This window comes from Muntiacus reevesi, chromosome 3, assembly GCF_963930625.1.
Source record: "Muntiacus reevesi chromosome 3, mMunRee1.1, whole genome shotgun sequence".
NCBI classification, from domain to species: domain Eukaryota; kingdom Metazoa; phylum Chordata; class Mammalia; order Artiodactyla; family Cervidae; genus Muntiacus; species Muntiacus reevesi.
In genome coordinates, this window is record NC_089251.1 from 172,081,013 (window position 1) to 172,091,863 (window position 10,851).

At 50.9% G+C, this 10,851-nt stretch overlaps 2 pseudogenes; both read right to left on the reverse strand.

The window, feature by feature from the left end:
* Nucleotides 1–940: 940 nt before the first annotated feature.
* On the reverse strand, nucleotides 941–10,248 carry LOC136165155 (UL16-binding protein 1-like; annotated as a pseudogene).
* On the reverse strand, nucleotides 7,899–9,592 carry LOC136162855 (tyrosine-protein kinase RYK pseudogene; annotated as a pseudogene).
* Nucleotides 10,249–10,851: the final 603 nt, after the last annotated feature.

Genomic DNA, 10,851 nt, shown 5'->3' on the forward strand with positions numbered 1-10,851 from the left:
TCGCTCAACATGACAAACTCCAGGTCCATCCATGTTGCTACATATGGCGTTATTTCATTCTTTTTGATGCTGAGTAACATTGCACTGGATATATGTCCACATCTTCTCTCTCCACTCATCTGTCAGTGGACACGAGGTGGCTTCCAGGCCTGGCTGCTGGGAACAGTGCTGCCATGAACACAGGGTGCATGCATCCGCTCAGACCATGTTTTCTCAGAAGCACCAGGTACATTTAATCCCATAAGGTGGAGAAATGGTGACACATCCTGACTTCTCTCGTGAGAGAGAAACTTAAATACTGCAAGTTTTCTGGAGTACTGAGATTTTTATTTAAATAGCAGTAGCATAACAAATAGGCTTCCCCAGTGGCTCAGATGGTAAAGAATCCGCCTGTCAACGCAGGAGACACAGGAGACGCAGGTTCAATCCCTGAGTTGGAGAGGTTCCTGGAGAAGGAAACAGCATCCCACTTCAGTGTTCTTGCCTGGAGCATCCCATGGACAGAGGAGCCTGGCGGGCTGCAGTCCACAGGGTCGCAGAGAGTCGGAGAACTGAGCAACTAACACTTTCACTTTCAGCATAATAAATTATTAAGGGAGACAGTCATAAATAAAACTTTGTCATATTGAAAATAGGCTGAGGTGATTTCTCCAGACACAGAAAGAATCCCTGAGTCCTATAATAGCAGATGTTATTTTTCTTGCAATATCATTTGCAAGAATGAGGTCAAGAGGCAGAGTCTAATTATCCACAAGCTAGACTACAATGAAAATGTCCTGTTTGTGGAGATTTCTTCAAGTACCTGATTAAATCAGTGTAGAAATTCCATCGCTTAGCACCAGGAGAAAGTGGTAAAACAGCTTCTGTTTTTTTTTAAGAGATGCTGAATAGGATTTTGTCAAACGTGATAAAACCCAAGAGATGATGCATCTACTGAGTCATCGTAACCAGAAAACAGACTCAGGATCCATGAGGTCTGATCTCCTGGATCTAAAGTGAAGAGCAGAACAAAGGCAGACAGAGCACCTGTGGGCTTCCTGGGAGCACTGTCTCCTGCAGAAAAGAAAGAGGCCTTGGTCCAGGGGGTGGAGGAACTCCTGTCACTTTCCTGGGGCTGCCCCTCCCCAGCCCCCTCCAGCCCCGCCTTCACTGAGGGGCTCCTATGTCCTCCACCCCCTCCCCACCCCAGGCCCAGCAGCTTCTTGTCCCCTCCTCCTCCTTCCTGCATCACAGAGTCACCCCAGGCCTGACACCCCCTGCACAGGCTCAGGACTGGAGCCAGTGAGGAATCAACCTGCTCCCTTCACTCAGGTCCGGATCCTCCCCGAGGGGGGCCTAAAGGACCAGGGAGCAGGTCCCCGGAGGAGGGGCCTTGCTTCCTGACAGCCTTGGGGGGCTGCAGGCAAACCTCCTTCCTTCCCTCCCCTCCAGCCTCTGAGCCAGCAGCACACACAGCTTTCAGGACCAGGGTTCCTGCCCCCCATCTCTTCCTGGTCCCTCCCAGCTGGGCGCCTCCACCCCAGCTCAGGCCCACCATCCCCAGGCACCTCTGCTCAAGGCAGGGCCGCTCAGTGATGGAGGCTCTGGGTCCCCAGGAGGTTGGTGACGGGCAGGCCACAGGCTGAGTGAGAACTGCTGCAGCTCCAGGAGCACAGGCCTGGCCTCGCCCCTCCCCACAGTTTCTGCTGTGGGCTCCTGCCTTGCCTACTCGGCCCAAGCCACTTTCTGTGAGGACAGGCCTTTGGAGCTGGGCCCGCAATTATTGTTCTCAGGTGATATGGGGTCTTATCCACCTGCTCATTTCCAGGATGAGGAGGTTCAGTGAGAGCAGGAGTTGGCTGGGATTCACCTTCCCTGTCCTCACACCAGGTCCTGTGCCCCTACCTTCCCTCTGGATTCGGCCCTCAGTACCTGCTCCTGGAAAGGACTCAGCCCAGGAAGACAGTTATGATGAAACTGGTGAGGACCACGGGGAGGATCCAGGTGATGTGCTTGATGGCTGCGGCCGTGGACTGGACTGTAGGGGGGCCTGTGGTCGGTGATGCTGCAAGGAGAGTGAGGGTGAAGCCCTTGTCCAGACCCCAAACTCGGCAGATGCTTCTTCACCTCCCTGACCCAGGTACCCCTACCCCTCCACCCACACGTGGAGGCCCTTGTAAGAGGTCCTCAGGCGAGATGGGGGAGGGAAGAGCCCCGTCCTCAGGGGCTCTGACAGCTGATGGGAGAGCAAGATTTCCAACAGAGTCACTCAGTCCTGCTGGACATCAGAGACGGTGATGTGAGGATGGATTCCTCAGGAGCTGACAGCAGAGGTGGTGTTGACAGATTTCCAGAAGGAGGACTGGTGACATTTAAAAGGAGGTTCTGGAAAGAGGGAAGAGTAAGAAGGAGATTGGAATCATAGAGAATATCTCATGTTTAGGGTCGGTAAGAATCCATGTTCAATCGTACAAAGGCTGGTGCTGTGAGGAGAGATGTCAGCAGGTAAAAGAGGAGAGAGGATGACAGAGCATCCCCGGGTCATTGTTCTTTCAGGAGCAACTCACCTCTGACGGATCATTTTCACACACACGCACACTCACACACACAGGGGTGAGTCCATGTCACCATGAGAGAACTACCACTTTCTCCTACTCTTCTCACCTACCCGTGATCTTCAACATTCTCTCCCAGCGCACCAAGAAACCCTGATACCAGGCCCGACAGTCTCCCATGGAGACCTTCTTGAAGAAGTCGGTCAGGGCTCTGTCCTTCTCCCACTTCTCTTTCATCTGTGTCCCTCCAGGATGAACCAATGTCCAGTGTCCATTCTCCAAATCAAAGAGGAGCCACAGTTTTCCACTGAAGCCAAACTGGTATGTCCGTTTTATTCATACCAGCATGTCATCCTGGCCTGCAGGGTCAGAGGTCCTGACCCCACCAAGAAAAGAAAGAGGTCAGCCTCTGGGCTTGACAGATTCTTTGCCCCACCTGGGTCCACCTCCCCTGGGCCCAGCTAATCTGGCCCTGGTCTCTCCTGCAACAGCTGCTCTTTCCACTGGACTCCTAGCGAAGGACAATATCCAACTTTTTTTTTTAATCCAAAAACAGTGGATGCAGCTGAGCCCCCAGTCTGCTCCTCCTGCATTTGGACTTCCTCACTCACCCTTGTCTGTGTATCTCTCTGGTGTAACGTCAGGCATTTGCTCCTTGAGCAAGTCCCCAGTGTCTCTGAGTGTGTCAGTCTGTGTTTCCCAGATGTTCATACGTTTCACTTCCTCTCCCAATGGACTCAGGTACTTGATCTCAACTGTACCACAGTCACAGGAGAAAAAGACCTTTTGATCAACTTGGCCTTGAACCTCACACCATGACTGACGCTGTCTGGGCCGAGGATCGATGGTGAAATTACAGGAAGGAGAATGAGGGTCTGTGAAGGCAAAACACAGTGAGGGTAAAGTTGGGGAAAAAAGACCCGCAGGACCTTCCCCCAGTTATGAGAGCCGAGTACAGTGCAGGGCTGGCTGTCAGAGCAATGACCACCCTCCTGACACGCACACCACACACCAGTGACCCCTTCCTCGTGGAGAAGCAGGCGCCCCGCCTGGCAAAGGTCACTCATCCTGGTGTGTCCCCGTGTCCACCAGGTCAGGTCCCAGCATCATAACCTTTGCAGAGACGTGCTAGGCTGCTATGTAGGAAAGGTCTAGATGATAGAGGACTGTCAGAATCTAACCCCGTGTCCTGTGAGAGATGGAGGGCCTGTGGGGATGCTCCTGAGGAAGCAGGATCACAGGGAGAGGGGCAAAGAGGTGGCGGGTGACACAGAACCCAAAGCTGGAGAAGGAAGAGTTCACAACTAGGGGTCACAGGACATAGCAAGACCAGGGAGACGCTGCTGATCTCCCACTAGGATGGGTCTTGGAAGCCTGGAGAAAGGCCTGGCCCACGTGGCACTAAAGAGGAAGTCCAGAACTTCCAAGGCAGATGGTAGAGGAGGGTATCAAAGGCTCAGAGAAGCGAATCTGCCAGGGCGGACATGGTGTGAAAGGGCAGGAAAGTGTCCAGGCCACCAGGCACCATGGGAAAGCCTGATTGACTCTATGGGAGAGGAAAGTGTGGATGAGAAGCATCTCCAACAACTCAAGGCTGACTTTTGTGGAAGGTCAGGGATGGTGGTAAGTGTGGTGTTCCTGTGGGCTTCCATCAGGAACAGGGATGGAAAATGAGGGAAGATCAGATTCCAGGTGGAGTGTTGTATGTCAGGAGCAAAGTTGGTAACAATGGTCAAAGCTATTAGTGAAAATTGCTCAGTCGTGTCTGACTCTTGTGATCCCATGGACTATACAGTCCATGAAATTCTCCAGAATACTGGATTGGATAGCGTTTCCCTTCTCCAGGGGAGCTTCCTGACACAGGATTTGAACTGGGGTCTCCTGCATTGCAGGCAGATTCTTTACCAACGGGTTCCTAGAATGGTCCTGGGTCCTGGCAGAGATGAGGCCTCTGGTCATGGAATGTCAGAGTTGCCCATCATGATCTGGGTGCATCAACCCCTAACCATTACTTCAGATAGACCAACCATCATAGGACAGAAGTGATTATGTGGCTTGGCATAATCAGGGCCACAGGGCACAAATAAGATGTACCAGCAGGTGACCTAGGCCTGACACCAGAGTTGATACAGGGCCACTATCCCCTGCTCACACCTGGGGCTTCATGCAGTGTCCCCTACCGCTCCTTGATCCAAGGAAGCCAGTCTACAGCAGAAGGGGCGCATTAGCTCACAGCACCAGACCCATCTCCAATCACATTCCCACCACCAGAAGCTACAGGGCAGGACAGGGTAAGTTTCTGGTTCATAAACAGACAACTGAGGCAGCTCGTGGATGTTTCTCTAGGGGATGGGTCACTCCTTACGGGGTCAGAAACCAGGACAGTGGACAAGTCTGGTTCTCAGTTGATTTACATATTATATTTTGCCCCTGGTGCTCCACAAATGTGGAAGCTGCTTTTGCACCCAGAGACAGATACCAAATGGCCTAAAGAGACAACGACATTTACTTTGTTCTGTAGAAAAAAATCTGTCAACTCCTGTCTTAATCAATAACCATTATAGGCTGCTGCCATCCCAATTCCTAGACAACATGAGTGTGGGACCAGAGCATAGACGTGGGCATGCCCAGCCTCACCCTCGGGCCCTGTGTCACACTCTGGGAAACCCTGCTCCCGTCTCTCCTACGTTAGGTCCTGGGGGCCAGGTCGGGCGTTTTGCTGGGTGAGTTATCAGACAAAGGGATAGGATGCCAGTTGAGAGAGGCCATGTTTAGATTCTCTTCAAGAGACAGGAAGCTGCTGGAGGCCCTGGGCTTCTTGGGATCATGGGGAAATGGGTAATAAATGGTCTTGTAACCGAAAGGGCTCTAGGCGGCCTTAGTGGGAAAACCCGTCCCCCATGGTCTCGGCCTTCCTCTTGTTTGTAGAAAAGTTTTAGTCAGCCAGGCCTCCTGTGAGTCTCAAAACAGTGGTTTAAGAGTTAAGGATTAGGACATGTAGAGATGGAGAAATGAATACTCCTTAGGCTGGGGAAGTGGTGACAATTCAGACTGTGACCAGCCACATAGCTGTGTCATGAAATTACCAGTTCCCTGAAAGATAACAAAGATCTGACACAAGCCTCACGTTGTTTCTACAGGAAGCAGACCCCCAGCACATAAAAACTGCTGGCTGCAAGCACACAGACCCCCAGACTGGCTGAAACCATAAGCCTGGTGAGGCTCAGACGTCCGCCTTGTGCCAACAACCTGACTGCACAGGACGCGGATGCGCCCGCAGCAGCCCCTCCGCTCCCTTTTCTAACCGGGAAGCTTGGAGACGGTCTGAGGACGTTAGGTCACTGTTTTCCCAGGGCTCCTGAACAAACCGACTTTTCCTTTTCCACACTTGTTAACTTCACCAGTATTAGGATCTGAGTCATAAACAGCTTCAATTAGTAACAGCGTGAAATGTCTGGGAGGAGCTTTGACTCCAGGGAAGTGATGATCAGTGGCTAGGCATTAAGCACTTTCCTGGGGATGCATATGTAATTTGTTTTTCTAATAAATTGAATCCTTTAATTTTTTCAAGTGTTCGTAAAAATCCATTTTATACGTAAGCCAGCCTTGAAGATAAGCACAAAATCTGTTTACTTTTTTTTTTTTTTAATGGAACACAACTCAGGCACACATTCTGTGCATAGCACTGTTCTAGGTGCAATAAAAGGGATTCTTAAACTTAAAACATGATTGCACCTTCTGGAATTGTGTGATCTCCTTTTCCAGAAAGTAAAAATAAATAAAATCATCATTGTTTACTACTGACCTGCCCCAAACACACTTCTGGCTCTGACAAATGCTAGGGTCTGCCAAATTTAAGATGTTTCAGTGAGTTCCACTCCTACTTTCCACAAAGTAAGAAGGCAGAACTCCTCTTTATTAAAAAAAAATTTTTAAGGCAATTTTCCATGAAAGAGTAGTTTCTGTTTCTATTGTATTTTTCTCTTTTTTTTTTCTTCAAGCTTTTAAGTTTTCTTCCTCCAACACTGCTTTTTCCTGTACAAGGCAACAGCATTTTTTTTTGTTTTTCTTTTCCTAAGACAAAGTATTTCACTTTATAGACAAATAATTCCCAAGACTAGTGATAAACATTAAAAAAAAAAAAAGAAGAAGAAGAAGAAGAAAGAAAAGAGAGAAACTGAAGAGTTTCCTTGGTGGCTCAGCAGGTAATGACTCCACCTGCAATGCAGGAGACCCCAGTTCAATCCCTGGGTCAGAAAGATCCCCTGGAGAAGGGAGAGGCTACCCACTCCAGTATTCTTGAGTTTCCCTGGTGCCTTAGATAGTAAAGAATTCACCTGCAATGTGGGAGACCTGGGTTTGATCCCTGGGTTGGGAAGATCCCCTGGAGAAGGGAAAGGCTATCCACCCCAGTATTCAACCCTGGAGAATTCCACGGACTGCATCGTCCATGGGGTCGCAAAGAGTCAGACACGACTGAGCAACTAAGCAGGGCACATTCAGGGTGAATCAACTCCATTACTTTGAGGAAGTAGAAACTAAAAAGCACGTGGCACTAAGCTAGTCCCAAGTATTTGTGTTGAAGCAATCTTAAAAACTAATTTTTAACATCATTTAAAAATTTCTTGGTCAAAAAATTTATACAAACATTTTCAGTTCAACCTAATGAAAGTAATATCTAGAAAATATTCCACATCACTAAGTCTGTCTTAGAAACTTTAAATGCTATGGCATTCCTAAGGCACAGTGCTCTGGAAGACAATGTGCTTCTGTGGTGCTGGGTGATGTATGTGACCGGCTGGCTCCAAGTGGGCCTCAGCAGGCACCTTCCTGCTGACGCTGGGGGACTGAGAGAGGAGAGTCAGACACAGGCCCCCAGGGCTGCATGGACCTCTGTGAGACACCGGGCCAGCTGCTGGAACTGGGCTTCTCCTCCGAATCTAAGGCCCAGCACAAGCCATCACAGCAAATGTTTCATCAGGACAGTTGATAGGCTGGGGTATTCGGTAACCTTCTTTCAGATCTCTAAAGAGTCAACATCTGTGTGGGCTATTTGACCCAGAGCCATGAGCTCCGACAATATCACTCTGAAGGCCCACACATCACCAGCACTGAAGAACTAAAAAAAAATTATTTTTTAATATCTTTTTTTTTTTTTTTTTTTGCTGTATTGGGTCTTAGTTGTGGCACTTGGGATCTTTTTACAGCATGAAGACCCTTAGTTGCAACATGCTGACTTCTTAGTTGTGGCATGTGGGACCCAGTTCGCCAACCAGTGATCAAACCGGGCCCGTTCTTTGGAGTGTGGAGTCTTAGCGACTGGATTACCAGGGAAGTCCAGAGAACCCATTCTTATCCAGATGTTCATGAGCCATCCATGGATCCCACATTTTCATTCACCCCCAGACAGTGAGAGTCCATGGGGAACAAGACTCTGGAGAGGGGCTATCTGGACTCTTAACATGAGGTTGTCATCAGTGGCAGAGCTCCCAGCAGCCAGGTCTTTGTGGAGGACTTCTCTTCTGACCAGGTAACTCATTCCACAGGCAATCTGACCTTGTGGACCAGGTCCTGTTGAGAAATCGCCTGCGGATTACTGGCCTCTATTAATTGGTGCTGCAGGCTCCCCTGGTGGCTCAGACAGTAAAGAATCTGCCTGCTATGCAGGAGTTTGTTCCCTGGGTCAGAAAGATCACCTGGAGAAGGGAAGGGCCACCCACTCCAGTATTCTTGCCTGAAGAATTCCTCGGACAGAAGAGCTTGGCGGACTACAGTCCTTGGGTGGCAAGCGTCGGACAGGACTGACTGACTAATACACACAGACACACAATTTGCAATGCTGTGAAAACTATGTACGATTCTCCCAATTCATGTAAGGCAACATCACAAGGGGTTTTCTCTTTCTTCTATACACACAAGGGAAATAGGAGGAAGATTTCTGTGATGAAGATCTCATAGTTTGCAATGTTCAGTGAGTATCATTGTCACCTGAATTTCAGAAGCTTAATCTCTGTTTTTACAAATGATTGCTGTTCTTTACTTGGATCTTTTTCATCTACATAAATCCCAGGGAAAATACACCCAAAACTACCTTCTTGATGTACATCCTCTCCATGGATAGAGTTATCCTCTCCTTGGATATTTCAATATCCTTCACCTTAGCTCTGGCCTCCAAAAGAGTGGCACTTCTCAAGACACTCCTCCACCCGCCCACAAGGTAGGATAAGGGGCGGAAGTACCACTGTTGGGTGTGTGGCCTCTCAGATCCTGAGTCATCTGGGACATGGCTGAGACAACCCTTGGGAACTACTGTGCACTGATGCCGTCTTCCAGTTCAATTCTTGTCACACAATGAAGGTGCAAAACAGCTAATATTATCACTACAAGAAATATAACTGCATGGGAAACCCCTGCGCTGATACAAAACACGCGGGCAGAAGTAGCCGAGCTGCATGGACAGGATCACAGCTAGTTCTGCGAGTGGCTTTTCCAAGACCGAAGTTTTTACTTCAAGATTTTGGTAGCACATTTTCCTTCCTTTCAAATTTTAGAAGAAGGGAAGTTTTTGAAGAATTTACTGTCAAGTTGAGCTGCATTTAGTATCATAACCTCACCATCTACTTTGCAGAAAAGGAAAGCTAGAGCCGATATAGTGCGTGGAAATCCCCCACTCCGTGCCCCTCGCACCCCCACCCCCACCTAGCAGAAATGCTGGCCTGGGGCAGGTCCACGAAACTGTCTACTTGGAAACCTGATTATATTCAACTTGGACTCTGCAGGCCTAGTGAAAGGCAGGACATCTGTTTCGTTGGGTTAAAGGATAGACGTAGTGCCCAACAAGGTCACTTCTCTAATAAAAAAAAGTTCTGTCTAAACCAATGAGCCTGGGCAACTGGTCCCTGCTCAAGAAGAGGCTCGCACCGGTCCCCGGGCTCACGCGTGGAGCCCAGAGGCCGGGGGTGGAGCCCGGGGGCCGGGGGGTGGAGCCCAGGGAACACTGATGGAGCCGCGCCGCGGAGTCCCTGGTCCGAGGTGGAGCCAGCAGCCGAGGCTCCCATAGAGCAACTCAAGCACTTTTAAGCTGGGAGCGCGCCGCCTCCTCCTCCTGGGCACCCGGGTCCGCTCTGAGTTTGTAACTCACGGCCAGGAACGGGCGATTGTCCTTCAAGGACCGGGAGATGTAGGGACCAGAAGGGTCTCTGTTGCACAGGTCGGGGAGGGAGGGTGTGCTTTTCGGGCGGGTCTGGGTCCCTATTCCGCAGAGTGGCCGACTGGTCCCAAACAACCTGGCTCCAGCGCTCCCACTTCCCAGGGACGGTCTGGACCCTTGGGGGGTTTCAACCGCATTTCCTGCCGCGGCACGGCCCCCTCTTCTCCCAGCGTCACCTCCCAAACTCCCGGCATTACTACTTCACCCAAGGCACCCCTGTTCTGGCCCGGAGAGCCGGCAAGAAGCCGGGAGGAGCCTCCGAGGACCAAACATGCCGAGGGACGGGAAAGAGGAGGGGGCGGCAGCGCCACCCTGCAAGAAGTTTCGCGAACCCCCATGGACACCACCCCCATCCCCTTTCCGGGTCGTAACCCATCCAACCTCCTCGCATTCCCCCGCCATCCCCCGCGCAGAGTCATCCCCGAACTCACCGCTGGACGTCCGGGTGAACAAGTCAATCAGAAGCAAAATGAGGAAGCCAAGACTGGTGTTGGAGCCACCCATCTCTCCCTTTGCCACCTGGATCCCAATTTTGCAGGAGTGCGAGGCTGCCAAGTCGGAACCGGCGATCCTCGCGGCTGGCCGGCAGCTACGGTCTGGATCTCGGCTCCGCCGCTGAGTGCCTGGCCCACCCATCCGCCGACAGGCCACGCCCCAGGCTTCTCAGGCAACCACTAGGAAGCCGCGCGCCGGGGCCTGGGCGGGGCTCTCTTGCCCGCTGGCTCGCTCACTCGCCAGGTTTCCCTGTGTACTCGCCTGCCCACTTCCCTACGCGGTGCCCGACTTGCACTGGTGAGAGGAGACCGCCAAGTTATTGTTGCTGAAGCTGAAACTCCAATACGTTGGCCACCTGATGCGAAGAACTGAGTCACTGGAAAAGACCCTGATGCTGAGAAAGATTGAAGGCGGTAGGAGACGGGGACGACAGAGGATGAGATAGTTGGATGGCATCACCGACTCGATGGACATGAGTTTGAGTAAACTCCGGGAGTTGGTGATGGACTTGCAGTCCATGGGGTCGCAGAGTCGGACACGACTGAGCAACTGAACTGAACCGAAGGCTCTAGTTCCTCACCCTGTTCCTTATCAGTCTTAAGTCTTGGTTCC